The 19,592-nt window shown below is 59.2% G+C and overlaps 6 non-coding genes and 2 pseudogenes across 6 annotated transcripts; all 8 read right to left on the bottom strand.

The window, feature by feature from the left end:
• Positions 1–2,639: 2,639 nt before the first annotated feature.
• Positions 2,640–2,758, bottom strand: LOC146581070 (5S ribosomal RNA). Its single transcript, XR_014891922.1, has one exon. It is a non-coding gene; the product is annotated as a 5S ribosomal RNA (ribosomal RNA).
• Positions 2,759–4,447: 1,689 nt separating this feature from the next.
• On the bottom strand, positions 4,448–4,566 carry LOC146581069 (5S ribosomal RNA). The gene has a single exon (XR_014891935.1). It is a non-coding gene; the product is annotated as a 5S ribosomal RNA (ribosomal RNA).
• A 738-nt stretch (positions 4,567–5,304) lies between these two features.
• Positions 5,305–5,423, bottom strand: LOC146581068 (5S ribosomal RNA; annotated as a pseudogene).
• Positions 5,424–6,797: 1,374 nt separating this feature from the next.
• On the bottom strand, positions 6,798–6,916 carry LOC146581067 (5S ribosomal RNA; annotated as a pseudogene).
• Positions 6,917–9,794: 2,878 nt separating this feature from the next.
• Positions 9,795–9,913, bottom strand: LOC146581066 (5S ribosomal RNA). The gene has a single exon (XR_014892051.1). It is a non-coding gene; the product is annotated as a 5S ribosomal RNA (ribosomal RNA).
• A 624-nt stretch (positions 9,914–10,537) lies between these two features.
• On the bottom strand, positions 10,538–10,656 carry LOC146581065 (5S ribosomal RNA). The gene has a single exon (XR_014891829.1). It is a non-coding gene; the product is annotated as a 5S ribosomal RNA (ribosomal RNA).
• A 3,619-nt stretch (positions 10,657–14,275) lies between these two features.
• Positions 14,276–14,394, bottom strand: LOC146581064 (5S ribosomal RNA). Its single transcript, XR_014892057.1, has one exon. It is a non-coding gene; the product is annotated as a 5S ribosomal RNA (ribosomal RNA).
• A 4,620-nt stretch (positions 14,395–19,014) lies between these two features.
• LOC146581063 (5S ribosomal RNA) lies at positions 19,015–19,133 on the bottom strand. Its single transcript, XR_014891827.1, has one exon. It is a non-coding gene; the product is annotated as a 5S ribosomal RNA (ribosomal RNA).
• Positions 19,134–19,592: the final 459 nt, after the last annotated feature.

Genomic DNA, 19,592 nt, shown 5'->3' with positions numbered 1-19,592 from the left:
TAAGTGGCCTGAGCAAGAGCCACAGGCCCTGGTGTGGTGTAAGTGGCCTGAGCAAGAGCCACAGGCCCTGGTGTGGTGTAGGTGGCCTCAGCCAGCAGCCACAGGCCCTGGTGTGGTGTAGGTGGCCTCAGCCAGCAGCCACAAGCCCTTGTGTGGTGTAAGTGGCCTCAGCCAGCAGCCACAGGCCCTGGTGTGGTGTAAGTGGCCTCAGCCAGTGCCACAGGCCCTGGTGTGGTGTAAGTGGCCTGAGCAAGAGCCACAGACCATGGTGTGGTGTAATTGGCCTCAATAGCAACTAAGGCCCTGGTGTGGTGTAGGTGGCCTAAGCCAGAAGCCACAGGCCCTGGTGTGGTGTAAGTGGCCTCAGCCAGCAGCCACAGGCCCTGGTGTGGTGTAAGTCGCCTCAGCCAGAAGCCACAGGCACTGGTGTGGTGTAAGTGGCCTCAGCCAGCAGCAAAAGGGCCCTGGTGTGGTGTAAGTCGCCTCAGCCAGCAGCCACAGGCCTTGGTGTGGTGTAAGTGGCCTCAGCCAGCAGCCACAGGCGCTGGTGTGGTGTAAGTCGCCTCAGCCAGAAGCCACAGGCACTGGTGTGGTGTAAGTGGCCTCAGCCAGCAGCCACAGGCCCTGGTGTGGTGTAGGTGGCCTCAGCCAGCAGCCACAGGCCCTGGTGTGGTGTAGGTGGCCTCAGCCAGCAGCCACAGGCCCTGGTGTGGTGTAAGTGGCCTCAGCCAGCAGCCACAGGCCCTGGTGTGGTGTAAGTGGCCTGAGCAAGAGCCACAGGCCCTGTTGTGGTGTAAGTGGCCTCAGCCAGCAGCCACAGGCCCTGGTGTGGTGTAAGTGGCCTGAGCAAGTGCCACAGGCCCTGGTGTGGTGTAAGTGGCCTGAGCAAGTGCCACAGGCCCTGGTGTGGTGTAAGTGGCCTCAATAGCAAATAAGGCCCTGGTGTGGTGTAAGTGGCCTGAGCAAGAACCACAGGGCCTGGTTTGGTGAAGATGGCCTCGGCCAGAAGCGCAGGGCCTGGTGTGATGTGAGTGGCCTGAGCAAGAGCCACAGGCCCTGGTGTGGTGTAAGTGGCCTCAGCCAGCAGCCACAGGCCCTGGTGTGGTGTAAGTGGCCTCAGCCAGAAGCCACAGGCACTGGTGTGGTGTAAGTGGCCTCAGCCAGCAGCAAAAGGGCCCTGGTGTGGTGTAGGTGGCCTCAGCCAGCAGCCACAGGCCCTGGTGTGGTGTAAGTGGCCTCAATAGCAACTAAGGCCCTGGTGTGGTGTAAGTGGCTTCAGCCAGCAGCCACAGGCTCTGGTGTGGTGTAACTGGCCTCAGCCAGCAGCCACAGGCCCTGATGTGGTGTAAGTGGCCCCAGCCGGTCACTCAGGCCCTGGTGTGGTGTAGGTGGCATCAGCCAGCAGCCACAGGCCCTGGTGTGGTGTAAGTCGCCTCAGCCAGAAGCCACAGGCACTGGTGTGGTGTAAGTGGCCTCAGCCAGCAGCAAAAGGGCCCTGGTGTGGTGTAAGTCGCCTCAGCCAGCAGCCACAGGCCCTGGTGTGGTGTAGGTGGCCTCAGCCAGCAGCCACAGGCCCTGGTGTGGTGTAAGTGGCCTCAGCCAGCAGCCACAGGCCCTGGTGTGGTGTAAGTGGCCTCAGCCAGCAGCCACAGGCCCTGGTGTGGTGTAAGTGGCCTCAGCCAGTGCCACAGGCCCTGGTGTGGTGTAAGTGGCCTGAGCAAGAGCCACAGACCCTGGTGTGGTGTAATTGGCCTCAGCCAGCAGCCACAGGCCCTGGTGTGGTGTAAGTCGCCTCAGACAGAAGCCACAGGCACTGGTGTGGTGTAAGTGGCCTCAGCCAGTGCCACAGGCCCTGGTGTGGTGTAAGTGGCCTGAGCAAGAGCCACAGACCCTGGTGTGGTGTAATTGGCCTCAGCCAGCAGCCACAGGCCCTGGTGTGGTGTAAGTCGCCTCAGACAGAAGCCACAGGCACTGGTGTGGTGTAAGTGGCCTCAGCCAGCAGCAAAAGGGCCCTGGTGTGGTGTAAGTCGCCTCAGCCAGCAGCCACAGGCCCTGGTGTGGTGTAGGTGGCCTCAGCCAGCAGCCACAGGCCCTGGTGTGGTGTAAGTGGCCTGAGCAAGAGCCACAGGCCCTGGTGTGGTGTAAGTGGCCTGAGCAAGAGCCACAGACCCTGGTGTGGTGTAATTGGCCTCAATAGCAACTAATGCCCTGGTGTGGTGTAGGTGGCCTCAGCCAGCAGCCACAGGCCCTGGTGTGGTGTAAGTGGCCTGAGCAAGAGCCACAGGCCCTGGTGTGGTGTAAGTGGCCTGAGCAAGAGCCACAGACCCTGGTGTGGTGTAATTGGCCTCAATAGCAACTAATGCCCTGGTGTGGTGTAGGTGGCCTCAGCCAGCAGCCACAGGCCCTGGTGTGGTGAAAGTGGCCTCAGCCAGAGCCACAGGCCCTGATGTGGTGTAAGTGGCCCCAGCCGGTCCCTCAGGCCCTTGTGTGGTGTAGGTTGCATCAGCTAGCAGCACAAGACATTGGAAAAGAGCCAAAAGCAATGTCGTTAATGTGCCCTCATTAATGGGCAGCTGCTTTTGGTCTTTTAATACACCCCTTCTCTGGATCAAAAGCGGTTCAATGACATGAAAATCAAAGGCTTACAGCACCAGGTATTCCCAGGTAGTCTCCCATCCAAGTACTAACCAAGCCCAGCCCTGCTTAGCTTCCGAGATCAGACGAGGTCGGGCGTGCTCAGGGTGGTATGGCCGTAAGCTGCTGGCTCCAGCACAATGTCTCAATTTATGGATTCAAGTGATTAGGTGGCAAGTACCTGAAGTTACGAAGACAATGCTATAACCATACCTGCATGTTTGCATAATACCCTAACCCAAAGGCTCAGTTTGGCATTTATCCAACAGCACAGGCCCTGGATTGTTGAAGATGGCCTCAGGAACCAGCACAGGGCCTGGTGTGTTGTACATGGCCACAGCAAGGAGCACAGGGCCTGGTTTGGTGAAGATGGCCTCGGCCAGAAGCGCAGGGCCTGGTGTGATGTGAGTGGCCTGAGCAAGAGCCACAGGCCTTGGTGTGGTGTAAGTGGCCTCAGCCAGCAGCCACAGGCCCTGGTGTGGTGTAAGTCGCCTCAGCCAGAAGCCACAGGCACTGGTGTGGTGTAAGTGGCCTCAGCCAGCAGCCACAGGCCCTGGTGTGGTGTAGGTGGCCTCAGCCAGCCGCCACAGGGCCTGGTGTGGTGTAGGTGGCCTCAGCCAGCAGCCACAGGCCCTGGTGTGGTGTAAGTGGCCTCAGCCAGCAGCCACAGGCCGTGGTGTGGTGTAAGTGGCCTGAGCAAGAGCCACAGGCCCTGGTGTGGTGTAAGTGGCCTGAGCAAGAGCCACAGACCCTGGTGTGGTGTAATTGGCCTCAATAGCAACTAATGCCCTGGTGTGGTGTAGGTGGCCTCAGCCAGCAGCCACAGGCCCTGGTGTGGTGTAAGTGGCCTCAGCCAGCAGCCACAGGCCCTGGTGTGGTGTAAGTCGCCTCAGCCAGAAGCCACAGGCACTGGTGTGGTGTAAGTGGCCTCAGCCAGCAGCAAAAGGGCCCTGGTGTGGTGTAAGTGGCCTCAGCCAGCAGCCACAGGCCCTGGTGTGGTGTAGGTGGCCTCAGCCAGCAGCCACAGGCCCTTGTGTGGTGTAATTGGCCTCAATAGCAACTAAGGCCCTGGTGTGGTGTAGGTGGCCTAAGCCAGCAGCCACAGGCCCTGGTGTGGTGTAAGTGGCCTCAGCCAGTGCCACAGGCCCTGGTGTGGTGTAAGTGGCCTGAGCAAGAGCCACAGGCCCTGGTGTGGTGTAAGTGGCCTCAGCCAGCAGCCACAGGCCCTGGTGTGGTGTAAGTGGCCTCAGCCAGCAGCCACAGGCCCTGGTGTGGTGTAAGTGGCCTCAGCCAGTGCCACAGGCCCTGGTGTGGTGTAAGTGGCCTGAGCAAGAGCCACAGGCCCTGGTGTGGTGTAAGTGGCCTGAGCAAGAGCCACAGACCCTGGTGTGGTGTAATTGGCCTCAATAGCAACTAATGCCCTGGTGTGGTGTAGGTGGCCTCAGCCAGCAGCCACAGGCCCTGGTGTGGTGTAAGTGGCCTGAGCAAGAGCCACAGGCCCTGGTGTGGTGTAAGTGGCCTGAGCAAGAGCCACAGACCCTGGTGTGGTGTAATTGGCCTCAATAGCAACTAATGCCCTGGTGTGGTGTAGGTGGCCTCAGCCAGCAGCCACAGGCCCTGATGTGGTGTAAGTGGCCCCAGCCGGTCACTCAGGCCCTTGTGTGGTGTAGGTTGCATCAGCTAGCAGCACAAGACATTGGAAAAGAGCCAAAAGCAGTGTCGTTAATGTGCCCTCATTAATGGGCAGCTGCTTTTGGTCTTTTAATACACCCCTTCTCTGGATCAAAAGCGGTTCAATGACATGAAAATCAAAGGCTTACAGCACCAGGTATTCCCAGGCAGTCTCCCATCCAAGTACTAACCAAGCCCAGCCCTGCTTAGCTTCCGAGATCAGACGAGGTCGGGCGTGCTCAGGGTGGTATGGCCATAAGCTGCTGGCCCCAGCACAATGACTCAATTTATGGATTCAAGTGATTAGGTGGCAAGTACCTGAAGTTACGAAGACAATCCTATAACCATACCTGCATGTTTGCATAATACCCTAACCCAAAGGCTCAGTTTAGCATTTATCCAACAGCACAGGCCCTGGATTGTTGAAGATGGCCTCAGGAACCAGCACAGGGCCTGGTGTGTTGTACATGGCCACAGCTAGCAGCACAGGGCCTGGTTTGGTGAAGATGGCCTAGGCCAGAAGAGCAGGGCCTGGTGTGATGTGAGTGGCCTGAGCAAGAGCCACATACCCTGGTGTGGTGTAATTGGCCTCAATAGCAACTAAGGCCCTGGTGTGGTGTAGGTGGCCTCAGCCAGCAGCCACAGGCCCTGGTGTGGTGTAAGTGGCCTCAATAGCAACTAAGGCCCTGGTGTGGTGTAAGTGGCCTGAGCAAGAGCCACATACCCTGGTGTGGTGTAATTGGCCTCAATAGCAACTAAGGCCCCGGTGTGGTGTAGGTGGCCTCAGCCAGGAGCCACAGGCCCTGGTGTGGTGTAAGTGGCCCCAGCCGGTCACTCAGACCCTGGTGTGGTGTAGGTGGCATCAGCTAGCAGCACAAGACATTGGAAAACAGCCAAAAGCAATGTCGTTAATGTGCCCTCATTAATGGGGAGCTGCTTCTGGTCTTTTAATACACCCCTTCTCTGGATCAAAAGCGGTTCAATGACATGAAAATGAAAGGCTTACAGCAACAGGTATTCCCAGGCAGTCTCCCATCCAAGTACTAACCAAGCCCAGCCCTGCTTAGCTTCCGAGATCAGACGAGGTCAGGCGTGCTCAGGGTGGTATGGCCGTAAGCTGCTGGCCCCAGCACAATGTCTCAATTTATGGATTCAAGTGATTAGGTGGCAAGTACCTGAAGTTACGAAGACAATCCTATAACCATACCTGCATGTTTGCATAATACCCTAACCAAAAGGCTCAGTTTGGCATTTATCCAACAGCACAGGCCCTGGATTGTTGAAGATGGCCTCAAGAACCAGCACAGGACCTGGTGTGTTTTACATGGCCACAGCAAGCAGCACAGGGCCTGGTTTGGTGAAGATGGCCTCAGCAAGCAGCCACAGGCCCTGGTTTGGTGTAAGTGGCCTCAGCTAGCAGCCACAGGCCCTGGTGTGGTGTGAGTGGCCTCAGCCAGCAGCCACAGGCCCTGGTGTGGTCTAAGTGGCCTCAGCCAGTGCCACAGGCCCTGGTGTGGTGTAAGTGGCCTGAGCAAGAGCCACAGGCCCTGGTGTGGTGTAAGTGGCCTCAGCCAGCAGCCACAGGCCCTGGTGTGGTGTAAGTGGCCTGAGCAAGTGCCACAGGCCCTGGTGTGGTGTAAGTGGCCTGAGCAAGTGCCACAGGCCCTGGTGTGGTGTAAGTGGCCTCAATAGCAAATAAGGCCCTGGTGTGGTGTAAGTGGCCTGAGCAAGAACCACAGGGCCTGGTTTGGTGAAGATGGCCTCGGCCAGAAGCGCAGGGCCTGGTGTGATGTGAGTGGCCTGAGCAAGAGCCACAGGCCCTGGTGTGGTGTAAGTGGCCTCAGCCAGCAGCCACAGGCCCTGGTGTGGTGTAAGTGGCCTCAGCCAGAAGCCACAGGCACTGGTGTGGTGTAAGTGGCCTCAGCCAGCAGCAAAAGGGCCCTGGTGTGGTGTAGGTGGCCTCAGCCAGCAGCCACAGGCCCTGGTGTGGTGTAAGTGGCCTCAATAGCAACTAAGGCCCTGGTGTGGTGTAAGTGGCTTCAGCCAGCAGCCACAGGCCCTGGTGTGGTGTAAGTGGCCTCAGCCAGCAGCCACAGGCCCTGGTGTGGTGTAGGTGGCCTCAGCCAGCAGCCACAGGCCCTGGTGTGGTGTAAGTGGCCTATATAGCAACTAAGGCCCTGGTGTGGTGTAAGTGGCTTCAGCCAGCAGCCACAGGCTCTGGTGTGGTGTAAGTGGCCTCAGCCAGCAGCCACAGGCCCTGGTGTGGTGTAAGTGGCCTCAGCCAGAGCCACAGGCCCTGATGTGGTGTAAGTGGCCCCAGCCGGTCACTCAGGCCCTGGTGTGGTGTAGGTGGCATCAGCTAGCAGCATAAGACATTGGAAAACAGCCAAAAGCAGTGTCGTTAATGTGCCCTCATTAATGGGCAGCTGCTTTTGGTCTTTTAATACACCCCTTCTCTGGATCAAAAGCGGTTCAATGACATGAAAATGAAAGGCTTACAGCACCAGGTATTCCCAGGCAGTCTCCCATCCAAGTACTAACCAAGCCCAGCCCTGCTTAGCTTCCGAGATCAGACGAGGTCGGGCCTGCTCAGGGTGGTATGGCCGTAAGCTGCTGGCCCCAGCACAATGTCTCAATTTATGGATTCAAGTGATTAGGTGGCAAGTACCTGAAGTTACGAAGACAATCCTATAACCATACCTGCATGTTTGCATAATACCCTAACCCAAAGGCTCAGTTTGGCATTTATCCAACAGCACAGGCCCTGGATTGTTGAAGATGGCCTCACGAACCAGCACAGGGCCTGGTGTGTTGTACATGGCCACAGCAAGCAGCACAGGGCCTGGTTTGGTGAAGATGGCCTCGGCCAGAAGCGCAGGGCCTGGTGTGATGTGAGTGGCCTGAGCAAGAGCCACAGGCCCTGGTGTGGTGTAAGTCGCCTCAGCCAGAAGCCACAGGCACTGGTGTGGTGTAAGTGGCCTCAGCCAGCAGCAAAAGGGCCCTGGTGTGGTGTAAGTGGCCTCAGCCAGCAGCCACAGGCCCTGGTGTGGTGTAGGTGGCCTCAGCCAGCAGCCACAGGCCCTGGTGTGGTGTAAGTGGCCTCAGCCAGCAGCCACAGGCCCTGGTGTGGTGTAAGTGGCCTCAGCCAGCAGCCACAGGCCCTGGTGTGGTGTAAGTGGCCTCAGCCAGTGCCACAGGCCCTGGTGTGGTGTAAGTGGCCTGAGCAAGAGCCACAGACCCTGGTGTGGTGTAATTGGCCTCAGCCAGCAGCCACAGGCCCTGGTGTGGTGTAAGTCGCCTCAGACAGAAGCCACAGGCACTGGTGTGGTGTAGGTGGCCTCAGCCACCAGCCACAGGCCCTGGTGTGGTGTAATTGGCCTCAGCCAGCAGCAAAAGGGCCCTGGTGTGGTATAAGTCGCCTCAGCCAGCAGCCACAGGCCCTGGTGTGGTGTAGGTGGCCTCAGCCACCAGCCACAGGCCCTGGTGTGGTGTAAGTGGCCTCAGCCAGCAGCCACAGGCCCTGGTGTGGTGTAAGTGGCCTCAGCCAGCAGCCACAGGCCCTGGTGTGGTGTAAGTGGCCTCAGCCAGTGCCACAGGCCCTGGTGTGGTGTAAGTGGCCTGAGCAAGAGCCACAGGCCCTGGTGTGGTGTAAGTGGCCTGAGCAAGAGCCACAGACCCTGGTGTGGTGTAATTGGCCTCAATAGCAACTAATGCCCTGGTGTGGTGCAGGTGGCCTCAGCCAGCAGCCACAGGCCCTGGTGTGGTGTAAGTGGCCTGAGCAAGAGCCACAGGTCCTGGTGTGGTGTAAGTGGCCTGAGCAAGAGCCACAGACCCTGGTGTGGTGTAATTGTCCTCAATAGCAACTAATGCCCTGGTGTGGTGTAGGTGGCCTCAGCCAGCAGCCACAGGCCCTGGTGTGGTGTAAGTGGCCTCAGCCAGCAGCCACAGGCCATGGTGTGGTGTAAGTCGCCTCAGCCAGAAGCCACAGGCACTGGTGTGGTGTAAGTGGCCTCAGCCAGCAGCAAAAGGGCCCTGGTGTGGTGTAAGTGGCCTCAGCCAGCAGCCACAGGCCCTGGTGTGGTGTAGGTGGCCTCAGCCAGCAGCCACAGGCCCTTGTGTGGTGTAATTGGCCTCAATAGCAACTAAGGCCCTGGTGTGGTGTAGGTGGCCTAAGCCAGCAGCCACAGGCCCTGGTGTGGTGTAAGTGGCCTCAGCCAGTGCCACAGGCCCTGGTGTGGTGTAAGTGGCCTCAGCCAGTGCCACAGGCCCTGGTGTGGTGTAAGTGGCCTGAGCAAGAGCCACAGACCCTGGTGTGGTGTAATTGGCCTCAATAGCAACTAAGGCCCTGGTGTGGTGTAGGTGGCCTCAGCCAGCAGCCACAGGCCCTGGTGTGGTGTAAGTGGCCTAAGCCAGAGCCACAGGCCCTGGTGTGGTGTAAGTGGCCTGAGCAAGAGCCACAGGGCCTGGTTTGGTGAAGATGGCCTCGGCCAGAAGCGCAGGGCCTGGTGTGATGTGAGTGGCCTGAGCAAGAGCCACAGGCCCTGGTGTGGTGTAAGTGGCCTCAGCCAGCAGCCACAGGCCCTGGTGTGGTGTAAGTCGCCTCAGCCAGAAGCCACAGGCACTGGTGTGGTGTAAGTGGCCTCAGCCAGCAGCAAAAGGGCCCTGGTGTGGTGTAAGTCGCCTCAGCCAGCAGCCACAGGCCCTGGTGTGGTGTAGATGGCCTCAGCCAGCAGCCACAGGCCCTGGTGTGGTGTAAGTGGCCTCAGCCAGCAGCCACAGGCCCTGGTGTGGTCTAAGTGGCCTCAGCCAGAAGCACAGGGCCTGGTGTGATATGAGTGGCCTGAGCAAGAGCCACAGGCCCTGGTGTGGTGTAAGTGGCCTGAGCAAGAGCCACAGGCCCTGGTGTGGTGTAAGTGGCCTGAGCAAGAGCCACAGGCCCTGGTGTGGTGTAGGTGGCCTCAGCCAGCAGCCACAGGCCCTGGTGTGGTGTAGGTGGCCTCAGCCAGCAGCCACAAGCCCTTGTGTGGTGTAAGTGGCCTCAGCCAGCAGCCACAGGCCCTGGTGTGGTGTAAGTGGCCTCAGCCAGTGCCACAGGCCCTGGTGTGGTGTAAGTGGCCTGAGCAAGAGCCACAGACCATGGTGTGGTGTAATTGGCCTCAATAGCAACTAAGGCCCTGGTGTGGTGTAAGTGGCCTCAGCCAGCAGCCACAGGCCCTGGTGTGGTGTAAGTGGCCTCAGCCAGCAGCCACAGGCCCTGGTGTGGTGTAAGTGGCCTCAGCCAGAGCCACAGGCCCTTATGTGGTGTAAGTGGCCCCAGCCGTTCACTCAGGCCCTGGTGTGGTGTAGGTGGCATCAGCTAGCAGCACAAGACATTGGAAAACAGCCAAAAGCAATGTCGTTAATGTGCCCTCATTAATGGGCAGCTGCTTTTGGTCTTTTAATACACCCCTTCTCTGGATCAAAAGCGGTTCAATGACATGAAAATGAAAGGCTTACAGCACTAGGTATTCCCAGGCAGTCTCCCATCCAAGTACTAACCAAGCCCAGCCCTGCTCAGCTTCCGAGATCAGACGAGGTCGGGCGTGCTCAGGGTGGTATGGCCGTAAGCTGCTGGCCCCAGCACAATGTCTCAATTTATGGATTCAGGTGATTAGGTGGCAAGTACCTGAAGTTACGAAGAAAATCCTATAACCCTACCTTCATGTTTGCATAATACCCTAACCCAAAGGCTCAGTTTAGCATTTATCCAACAGCACAGGCCCTGGATTGTTGAAGATGGCCTCAGGAAACAGCACAGGGCCTGGTGTGTTGTACATGGCCACAGCTAGCAGCACAGGGCCTGGTTTGGTGAAGATGGCCTCGGCCAGAAGCGCAGGGCCTGGTGTGATGTGAGTGGCCTGAGCAAGAGCCACAGGCCCTGGTGTGGTGTAAGTGGCCTCAGCCAGCAGCCACAGGCCCTGGTTTGGTGTAAGTCGCCACAGCCAGAACCCACAGGCCCTGGTGTGGTGTAACTGGCCTCAGCCAGAGCCACAGCCCCTGATGTGGTGTAAGTGGCCCCAGCCGGTCACTCAGGCCCTGGTGTGGTGTAGGTGGCATCAGCTAGCAGCACAAGACATTGGAAAAGAGCCAAAAGCAATGTGATTAATGTGCCCTTATTAATGGGCAGCTGCTTTTGGTCTTTTAATACACCCCTTCTCTGGATCAAAAGCGGTTCAATGACATGAAAATTAAAGGCTTACAGCACCAGGTATTCCCAGGCAGTCTCCCATCCAAGTACTAACCAAGCCCAGCCCTGCTTAGCTTCCGAGATCAGACGAGGTCGGGCGTGCTCAGGGTGGTATGGCCGTAAGCTGCTGGGCCCAGCACAATGTCTCAATTTATGGATTCAAGTGATTAGGTGGCAAGTACCTGAAGTTACGAAGACAATCCTATAACCATACCTGCATGTTTGCATAATACCCTAACCCAAAGGCTCAGTTTGGCATTTATCCAACAGCACAGGCCCTGGATTGTTGAAGATGGCCTCAGGAAACAGCACAGGGCCTGGTGTGTTGTACATGGCCACAGCAAGCAGCACAGGGCCTGGTTTGGTGAAGATGGCCTCAGCCAGAAGCACAGGGCCTGGTGTGATATGAGTGGCCTGAGCAAGAGCCACAGGCCCTGGTGTGGTGTAAGTGGCCTGAGCAAGAGCCACAGGTCCTGGTGTGGTGTAAGTGGCCTGAGCAAGAGCCACAGGCCCTGGTGTGGTGTAGGTGGCCTCAGCCAGCAGCCACAGGCCCTGGTGTGGTGTAGGTGGCCTCAGCCAGCAGCCACAAGCCCTTGTGTGGTGTAAGTGGCCTCAGCCAGCAGCCACAGGCCCTGGTGTGGTGTAAGTGGCCTCAGCCAGTGCCACAGGCCCTGGTGTGGTGTAAGTGGCCTGAGCAAGAGCCACAGACCATGGTGTGGTGTAATTGGCCTCAATAGCAACTAAGGCCCTGGTGTGGTGTAGGTGGCCTAAGCCAGAAGCCACAGGCCCTGGTGTGGTGTAAGTGGCCTCAGCCAGCAGCCACAGGCCCTGGTGTGGTGTAAGTGGCCTCAGCCAGAAGCCACAGGCACTGGTGTGGTGTAAGTGGCCTCAGCCAGCAGCAAAAGGGCCCTGGTGTGGTGTAAGTGGCCTCAGCCAGCAGCCACAGGCCTTGGTGTGGTGTAAGTGGCCTCAGCCAGCAGCCACAGGCCCTGGTGTGGTGTAAGTCGCCTCAGCCAGAAGCCACAGGCACTGGTGTGGTGTAAGTGGCCTCAGCCACCAGCCACAGGCCCTGGTGTGGTGTAGGTGGCCTCAGCCAGCAGCCACAGGCCCTGGTGTGGTGTAAGTGGCCTCAGCCAGCAGCCACAGGCCCTGGTGTGGTGTAAGTGGCCTGAGCAAGAGCCACAGGCCCTGTTGTGGTGTAAGTGGCCTCAGCCAGCAGCCACAGGCCCTGGTGTGGTGTAAGTGGCCTGAGCAAGTGCCACAGGCCCTGGTGTGGTGTAAGTGGCCTGAGCAAGTGCCACAGGCCCTGGTGTGGTGTAAGTGGCCTCAATAGCAAATAAGGCCCTGGTGTGGTGTAAGTGGCCTGAGCAAGAACCACAGGGCCTGGTTTGGTGAAGATGGCCTCGGCCAGAAGCGCAGGGCCTGGTGTGATGTGAGTGGCCTGAGCAAGAGCCACAGGCCCTGGTGTGGTGTAAGTGGCCTCAGCCAGCAGCCACAGGCCCTGGTGTGGTGTAGGTGGCCTCAGCCAGCAGCCACAGGCCCTGGTGTGGTGTAAGTGGCCTCAGCCAGCAGCCACAGGCCCTGGTGTGGTGTAAGTGGCCTGAGCAAGAGCCACAGGCCCTGTTGTGGTGTAAGTGGCCTCAGCCAGCAGCCACAGGCCCTGGTGTGGTGTAAGTGGCCTGAGCAAGTGCCACAGGCCCTGGTGTGGTGTAAGTGGCCTGAGCAAGTGCCACAGGCCCTGGTGTGGTGTAAGTGGCCTCAATAGCAAATAAGGCCCTGGTGTGGTGTAAGTGGCCTGAGCAAGAACCACAGGGCCTGGTTTGGTGAAGATGGCCTCGGCCAGAAGCGCAGGGCCTGGTGTGATGTGAGTGGCCTGAGCAAGAGCCACAGGCCCTGGTGTGGTGTAAGTGGCCTCAGCCAGCAGCCACAGGCCCTGGTGTGGTGTAAGTGGCCTCAGCCAGAAGCCACAGGCACTGGTGTGGTGTAAGTGGCCTCAGCCAGCAGCAAAAGGGCCCTGGTGTGGTGTAGGTGGCCTCAGCCAGCAGCCACAGGCCCTGGTGTGGTGTAAGTGGCCTCAATAGCAACTAAGGCCCTGGTGTGGTGTAAGTGGCCTGAGCAAGAGCCACAGGCCCTGGTGTGGTGTAAGTGGCCTCAGCCAGCAGCCACAGGCCCTGGTGTGGTGTAGGTGGCCTCAGCCAGCAGCCACAGGCCCTGGTGTGGTGTAAGTGGCCTCAGCCAGCAGCCACAGGCCCTGGTGTGGTGTAAGTGGCCTGAGCAAGAGCCACAGGCCCTGTTGTGGTGTAAGTGGCCTCAGCCAGCAGCCACAGGCCCTGGTGTGGTGTAAGTGGCCTGAGCAAGTGCCACAGGCCCTGGTGTGGTGTAAGTGGCCTGAGCAAGTGCCACAGGCCCTGGTGTGGTGTAAGTGGCCTCAATAGCAAATAAGGCCCTGGTGTGGTGTAAGTGGCCTGAGCAAGAACCACAGGGCCTGGTTTGGTGAAGATGGCCTCGGCCAGAAGCGCAGGGCCTGGTGTGATGTGAGTGGCCTGAGCAAGAGCCACAGGCCCTGGTGTGGTGTAAGTGGCCTCAGCCAGCAGCCACAGGCCCTGGTGTGGTGTAAGTGGCCTCAGCCAGAAGCCACAGGCACTGGTGTGGTGTAAGTGGCCTCAGCCAGCAGCAAAAGGGCCCTGGTGTGGTGTAGGTGGCCTCAGCCAGCAGCCACAGGCCCTGGTGTGGTGTAAGTGGCCTCAATAGCAACTAAGGCCCTGGTGTGGTGTAAGTGGCTTCAGCCAGCAGCCACAGGCTCTGGTGTGGTGTAACTGGCCTCAGCCAGCAGCCACAGGCCCTGATGTGGTGTAAGTGGCCCCAGCCGGTCACTCAGGCCCTGGTGTGGTGTAGGTGGCATCAGCCAGCAGCCACAGGCCCTGGTGTGGTGTAAGTCGCCTCAGCCAGAAGCCACAGGCACTGGTGTGGTGTAAGTGGCCTCAGCCAGCAGCAAAAGGGCCCTGGTGTGGTGTAAGTCGCCTCAGCCAGCAGCCACAGGCCCTGGTGTGGTGTAGGTGGCCTCAGCCAGCAGCCACAGGCCCTGGTGTGGTGTAAGTGGCCTCAGCCAGCAGCAAAAGGGCCCTGGTGTGGTGTAAGTCGCCTCAGCCAGCAGCCACAGGCCCTGGTGTGGTGTAGGTGGCCTCAGCCAGCAGCCACAGGCCCTGGTGTGGTGTAAGTGGCCTGAGCAAGAGCCACAGGCCCTGGTGTGGTGTAAGTGGCCTGAGCAAGAGCCACAGACCCTGGTGTGGTGTAATTGGCCTCAATAGCAACTAATGCCCTGGTGTGGTGCAGGGGGCCTCAGCCAGCAGCCACAGGCCCTGGTGTGGTGTAAGTGGCCTGAGCAAGAGCCACAGGCCCTGGTGTGGTGTAAGTGGCCTGAGCAAGAGCCACAGACCCTGGTGTGGTGTAATTGGCCTCAATAGCAACTAATGCCCTGGTGTGGTGTAGGTGGCCTCAGCCAGCAGCCACAGGCCCTGGTGTGGTGAAAGTGGCCTCAGCCAGAGCCACAGGCCCTGATGTGGTGTAAGTGGCCCCAGCCGGTCACTCAGGCCCTTGTGTGGTGTAGGTTGCATCAGCTAGCAGCACAAGACATTGGAAAAGAGCCAAAAGCAGTGTCGTTAATGTGCCCTCATTAATGGGCAGCTGCTTTTGGTCTTTTAATACACCCCTTCTCTGGATCAAAAGCGGTTCAATGACATGAAAGGTTTACAGCACCAGGTATTCCCAGGCAGTCTCCCATCCAAGTACTAACCAAGCCCAGCCCTGCTTAGCTTCCGAGATCAGACGAGGTCGGGCGTGCTCAGGGTGGTATGGCCGTAAGCTGCTGGCTCCAGCACAATGTCTCAATTTATGGATTCAAGTGATTAGGTGGCAAGTACCTGAAGTTACGAAGACAATGCTATAACCATACCTGCATGTTTGCATAATACCCTAACCCAAAGGCTCAGTTTGGCATTTATCCAACAGCACAGGCCCTGGATTGTTGAAGATGGCCTCAGGAACCAGCACAGGGCCTGGTGTGTTGTACATGGCCACAGCAAGGAGCACAGGGCCTGGTTTGGTGAAGATGGCCTCGGCCAGAAGCGCAGGGCCTGGTGTGATGTGAGTGGCCTGAGCAAGAGCCACAGGCCTTGGTGTGGTGTAAGTGGCCTCAGCCAGCAGCCACAGGCCCTGGTGTGGTGTAAGTCGCCTCAGCCAGAAGCCACAGGCACTGGTGTGGTGTAAGTGGCCTCAGCCAGCAGCCACAGGCCCTGGTGTGGTGTAGGTGGCCTCAGCCAGCAGCCACAGGCCCTGGTGTGGTGTAGGTGGCCTCAGCCAGCAGCCACAGGCCCTGGTGTGGTGTAAGTGGCCTCAGCCAGCAGCCACAGGCCCTGGTGTGGTGTAAGTGGCCTGAGCAAGAGCCACAGGCCCTGGTGTGGTGTAAGTGGCCTCAGCCAGCAGCCACAGGCCCTGGTGTGGTGTAAGTGGCCTGAGCAAGTGCCACAGGCCCTGGTGTGGTGTAAGTGGCCTGAGCAAGTGCCACAGGCCCTGGTGTGGTGTAAGTGGCCTCAATAGCAAATAAGGCCCTGGTGTGGTGTAAGTGGCCTGAGCAAGAACCACAGGGCCTGGTTTGGTGAAGATGGCCTCGGCCAGAAGCGCAGGGCCTGGTGTGATGTGAGTGGCCTGAGCAAGAGCCACAGGCCCTGGTGTGGTGTAAGTGGCCTCAGCCAGCAGCCACAGGCCCTGGTGTGGTGTAAGTGGCCTCAGCCAGAAGCCACAGGCACTGGTGTGGTGTAAGTGGCCTCAGCCAGCAGCAAAAGGGCCCTGGTGTGGTGTAGGTGGCCTCAGCCAGCAGCCACAGGCCCTGGTGTGGTGTAAGTGGCCTCAATAGCAACTAAGGCCCTGGTGTGGTGTAAGTGGCTTCAGCCAGCAGCCACAGGCTCTGGTGTGGTGTAACTGGCCTCAGCCAGCAGCCACAGGCCCTGATGTGGTGTAAGTGGCCCCAGCCGGTCACTCAGGCCCTGGTGTGGTGTAGGTGGCATCAGCCAGCAGCCACAGGCCCTGGTGTGGTGTAAGTCGCCTCAGCCAGCAGCAAAAGGGCCCTGGTGTGGTGTAAGTGGCCTAAGCCAGCAGCCACAGGCCCTGGTGTGGTGTAGGTGGCCTCAGCCAGCAGCCACAGGCCCTGGTGTGGTGTAAGTGGCCTCAGCCAGCAGCCACAGGCCCTGGTGTGGTGTAAGTGGCCTCAGCCAGCAGCCACAGGCCCTGGTGTGGTGTAAGTGGCCTCAGCCAGTGCCACAGGCCCTGGTGTGGTGTAAGTGGCCTGAGCAAGAGCCACAGACCCTGGTGTGGTGTAATTGGCCTCAGCCAGCAGCCACAGGCCCTGGTGTGGTGTAAGTCGCCTCAGACAGAAGCCACAGGCACTGGTGTGGTGTAAGTGGCCTCAGCCAGCAGCAAAAGGGCCCTGGTGTGGTGTAAGTCGCCTCAGCCAGCAGCCACAGGCCCTGGTGTGGTGTAGGTGGCCTCAGCCAGCAGCCACAGGCCCTGGTGTGGTGTAAGTGGCCTGAGCACGAGCCACAGGCCCTGGTGTGGTGTAAGTGGCCTGAGCAAGAGCCACAGACCCTGGTGTGGTGTAATTGGCCTCAATAGCAACTAATGCCCTGGTGTGGTGTAGGTGGCCTCAGCCAGCAGCCACAGGCCCTGGTGTGGTGTAAGTGGCCTGAGCAAGAGCCACAGGCCCTGGTGTGGTGTAAGTGGCCTGAGCAAGAGCCACAGACCCTGGTGTGGTGTAATTGGCCTCAATAGCAACTAATGCCCTGGTGTGGTGTAGGTGGCCTCAGCCAGCAGCCACAGGCCCTGGTGTGGTGAAAGTGGCCTCAGCCAGAGCCACAGGCCCTGATGTGGTGTAAGTGGCCCCAGCCGGTCCCTCAGGCCCTTGTGTGGTGTAAGTCGCCTCAGCCAGAAGCCACAGGCACTGGTGTGGTGTAAGTGGCCTCAGCCAGCAGCAAAAGGGCCCTGGTGTGGTGTAAGTCGCCTCAGCCAGCAGCCACAGGCCCTGGTGTGGTGTAGATGGCCTCAGCCAGCAGCCACAGGCCCTGGTGTGGTGTAAGTGGCCTGAGCAAGTGCCACAGGCCCTGGTGTGGTGTAAGTGGCCTCAATAGCAAATAAGGCCCTGGTGTGGTGTAAGTGGCCTGAGCAAGAACCACAGGGCCTGGTTTGGTGAAGATGGCCTCGGCCAGAAGCGCAGGGCCTGGTGTGATGTGAGTGGCCTGAGCAAGAGCCACAGGCCCTGGTGTGGTGTAAGTGGCCTCAGCCAGAAGCCACAGGCACTGGTGTGGTGTAAGTGGCCTCAGCCAGCAGCAAAAGGGCCCTGGTGTGGTGTAGGTGGCCTCAGCCAGCAGCCACAGGCCCTGGTGTGGTGTAAGTGGCCTCAATAGCAACTAAGGCCCTGGTGTGGTGTAAGTGGCTTCAGCCAGCAGCCACAGGCTCTGGTGTGGTGTAACTGGCCTCAGCCAGCAGCCACAGGCCCTGATGTGGTGTAAGTGGCCCCAGCCGGTCACTCAGGCCCTGGTGTGGTGTAGGTGGCATCAGCCAGCAGCCACAGGCCCTGGTGTGGTGTAAGTCGCCTCAGCCAGAAGCCACAGGCACTGGTGTGGTGTAAGTGGCCTCAGCCAGCAGCAAAAGGGCCCTGGTGTGGTGTAAGTCGCCTCAGCCAGCAGCCACAGGCCCTGGTGTGGTGTAGGTGGCCTCAGCCAGCAGCCACAGGCCCTGGTGTGGTGTAAGTGGCCTCAGCCAGCAGCAAAAGGGCCCTGGTGTGGTGTAAGTCGCCTCAGCCAGCAGCCACAGGCCCTGGTGTGGTGTAGGTGGCCTCAGCCAGCAGCCACAGGCCCTGGTGTGGTGTAAGTGGCCTGAGCAAGAGCCACAGGCCCTGGTGTGGTGTAAGTGGCCTGAGCAAGAGCCACAGACCCTGGTGTGGTGTAATTGGCCTCAATAGCAACTAATGCCCTGGTGTGGTGTAGGTGGCCTCAGCCAGCAGCCACAGGCCCTGGTGTGGTGTAAGTGGCCTGAGCAAGTGCCACAGGCCCTGGTGTGGTGTAAGTGGCCTGAGCAAGTGCCACAGGCCCTGGTGTGGTGTAAGTGGCCTCAATAGCAAATAAGGCCCTGGTGTGGTGTAAGTGGCCTGAGCAAGAACCACAGGGCCTGGTTTGGTGAAGATGGCCTCGGCCAGAAGCGCAGGGCCTGGTGTGATGTGAGTGGCCTGAGCAAGAGCCACAGGCCCTGGTGTGGTGTAAGTGGCCTCAGCCAGCAGCCACAGGCCCTGGTGTGGTGTAAGTGGCCTCAGCCAGAAGCCACAGGCACTGGTGTGGTGTAAGTGGCCTCAGCCAGCAGCAAAAGGGCCCTGGTGTGGTGTAGGTGGCCTCAGCCAGCAGCCACAGGCCCTGGTGTGGTGTAAGTGGCCTCAATAGCAACTAAGGCCCTGGTGTGGTGTAAGTGGCTTCAGCCAGCAGCCACAGGCTCTGGTGTGGTGTAACTGGCCTCAGCCAGCAGCCACAGGCCCTGATGTGGTGTAAGTGGCCCCAGCCGGTCACTCAGGCCCTGGTGTGGTGTAGGTGGCATCAGCCAGCAGCCACAGGCCCTGGTGTGGTGTAAGTCGCCTCAGCCAGAAGACACAGGCACTGGTGTGGTGTAAGTGGCCTCAGCCAGCAGCAAAAGGGCCCTGGTGTGGTGTAAGTCGCCTCAGCCAGCAGCCACAGGCCCTGGTGTGGTGTAGGTGGCCTCAGCCAGCAGCCACAGGCCCTGGTGTGGTGTAAGTGGCCTCAGCCAGCAGCAAAAGGGCCCTGGTGTGGTGTAAGTCGCCTCAGCCAGCAGCCACAGGCCCTGGTGTGGTGTAGGTGGCCTCAGCCAGCAGCCACAGGCCCTGGTGTGGTGTAAGTGGCCTGAGCAAGAGCCACAGGCCCTGGTGTGGTGTAAGTGGCCTGAGCAAGAGCCACAGACCCTGGTGTGGTGTAATTGGCCTCAATAGCAACTAATGCCCTGGTGTGGTGTAGGTGGCCTCAGCCAGCAGCCACAGGCCCTGGTGTGGTGTAAGTGGCCTGAGCAAGAGCCACAGGCCCTGGTGTGGTGTAAGTGGCCTGAGCAAGAGCCACAGACCCTGGTGTGGTGTAATTGGCCTCAATAGCAACTAATGCCCTGGTGTGGTGTAGGTGGCCTCAGCCAGCAGCCACAGGCCCTGGTGTGGTGAAAGTGGCCTCAGCCAGAGCCACAGGCCCTGATGTGGTGTAAGTGGCCCCAGCCGGTCCCTCAGGCCCTTGTGTGGTGTAGGTTGCATCAGCTAGCAGCACAAGACATTGGAAAAGAGCCAAAAGCAATGTCGTTAATGTGCCCTCATTAATGGGCAGCTGCTTCTGGTCTTTTAATACACCCCTTCTCTGGATCAAAAGCGGTTCAATGACATGAAAATCAAAGGCTTACAGCACCAGGTATTCCCAGGCAGTCTCCCATCCAAGTACTAACCAAGCCCAGCCCTGCTTAGCTTCCGAGATCAGACGAGGTCGGGCGTGCTCAGGGTGGTATGGCCGTAAGCTGCTGGCTCCAGCACAATGTCTCAATTTATGGATTCAAGTGATTAGGTGGCAAGTACCTGAAGTTACGAAGACAATGCTATAACCATACCTGCATGTTTGCATAATACCCTAACCCAAAGGCTCAGTTTGGCATTTATCCAACAGCACAGGCCCTGGATTGTTGAAGATGGCCTCAGGAACCAGCACAGGGCCTGGTGTGTTGTACATGGCCACAGCAAGGAGCACAGGGCCTGGTTTGGTGAAGATGGCCTCGGCCAGAAGCGCAGGGCCTGGTGTGATGTGAGTGGCCTGAGCAAGAGCCACAGGCCTTGGTGTGGTGTAAGTGGCCTCAGCCAGCAGCCACAGGCCCTGGTGTGGTGTAAGTCGCCTCAGCCAGAAGCCACAGGCCGTGGTGTGGTGTAAGTGGCCTGAGCAAGAGCCACAGGCCCTGGTGTGGTGTAAGTGGCCTCAGCCAGCCG

This window comes from Mchenga conophoros, linkage group LG3 (assembly GCF_057382185.1).
Source record: "Mchenga conophoros isolate Kocher_MC1m ecotype Shallow Benthic linkage group LG3, M_conophoros_male_GT1.1, whole genome shotgun sequence".
Taxonomy (NCBI): domain Eukaryota; kingdom Metazoa; phylum Chordata; class Actinopteri; order Cichliformes; family Cichlidae; genus Mchenga; species Mchenga conophoros.
Note: the sequence above shows the minus strand (reverse complement) of the source record. Positions and strands in the feature narration are given on the sequence as shown.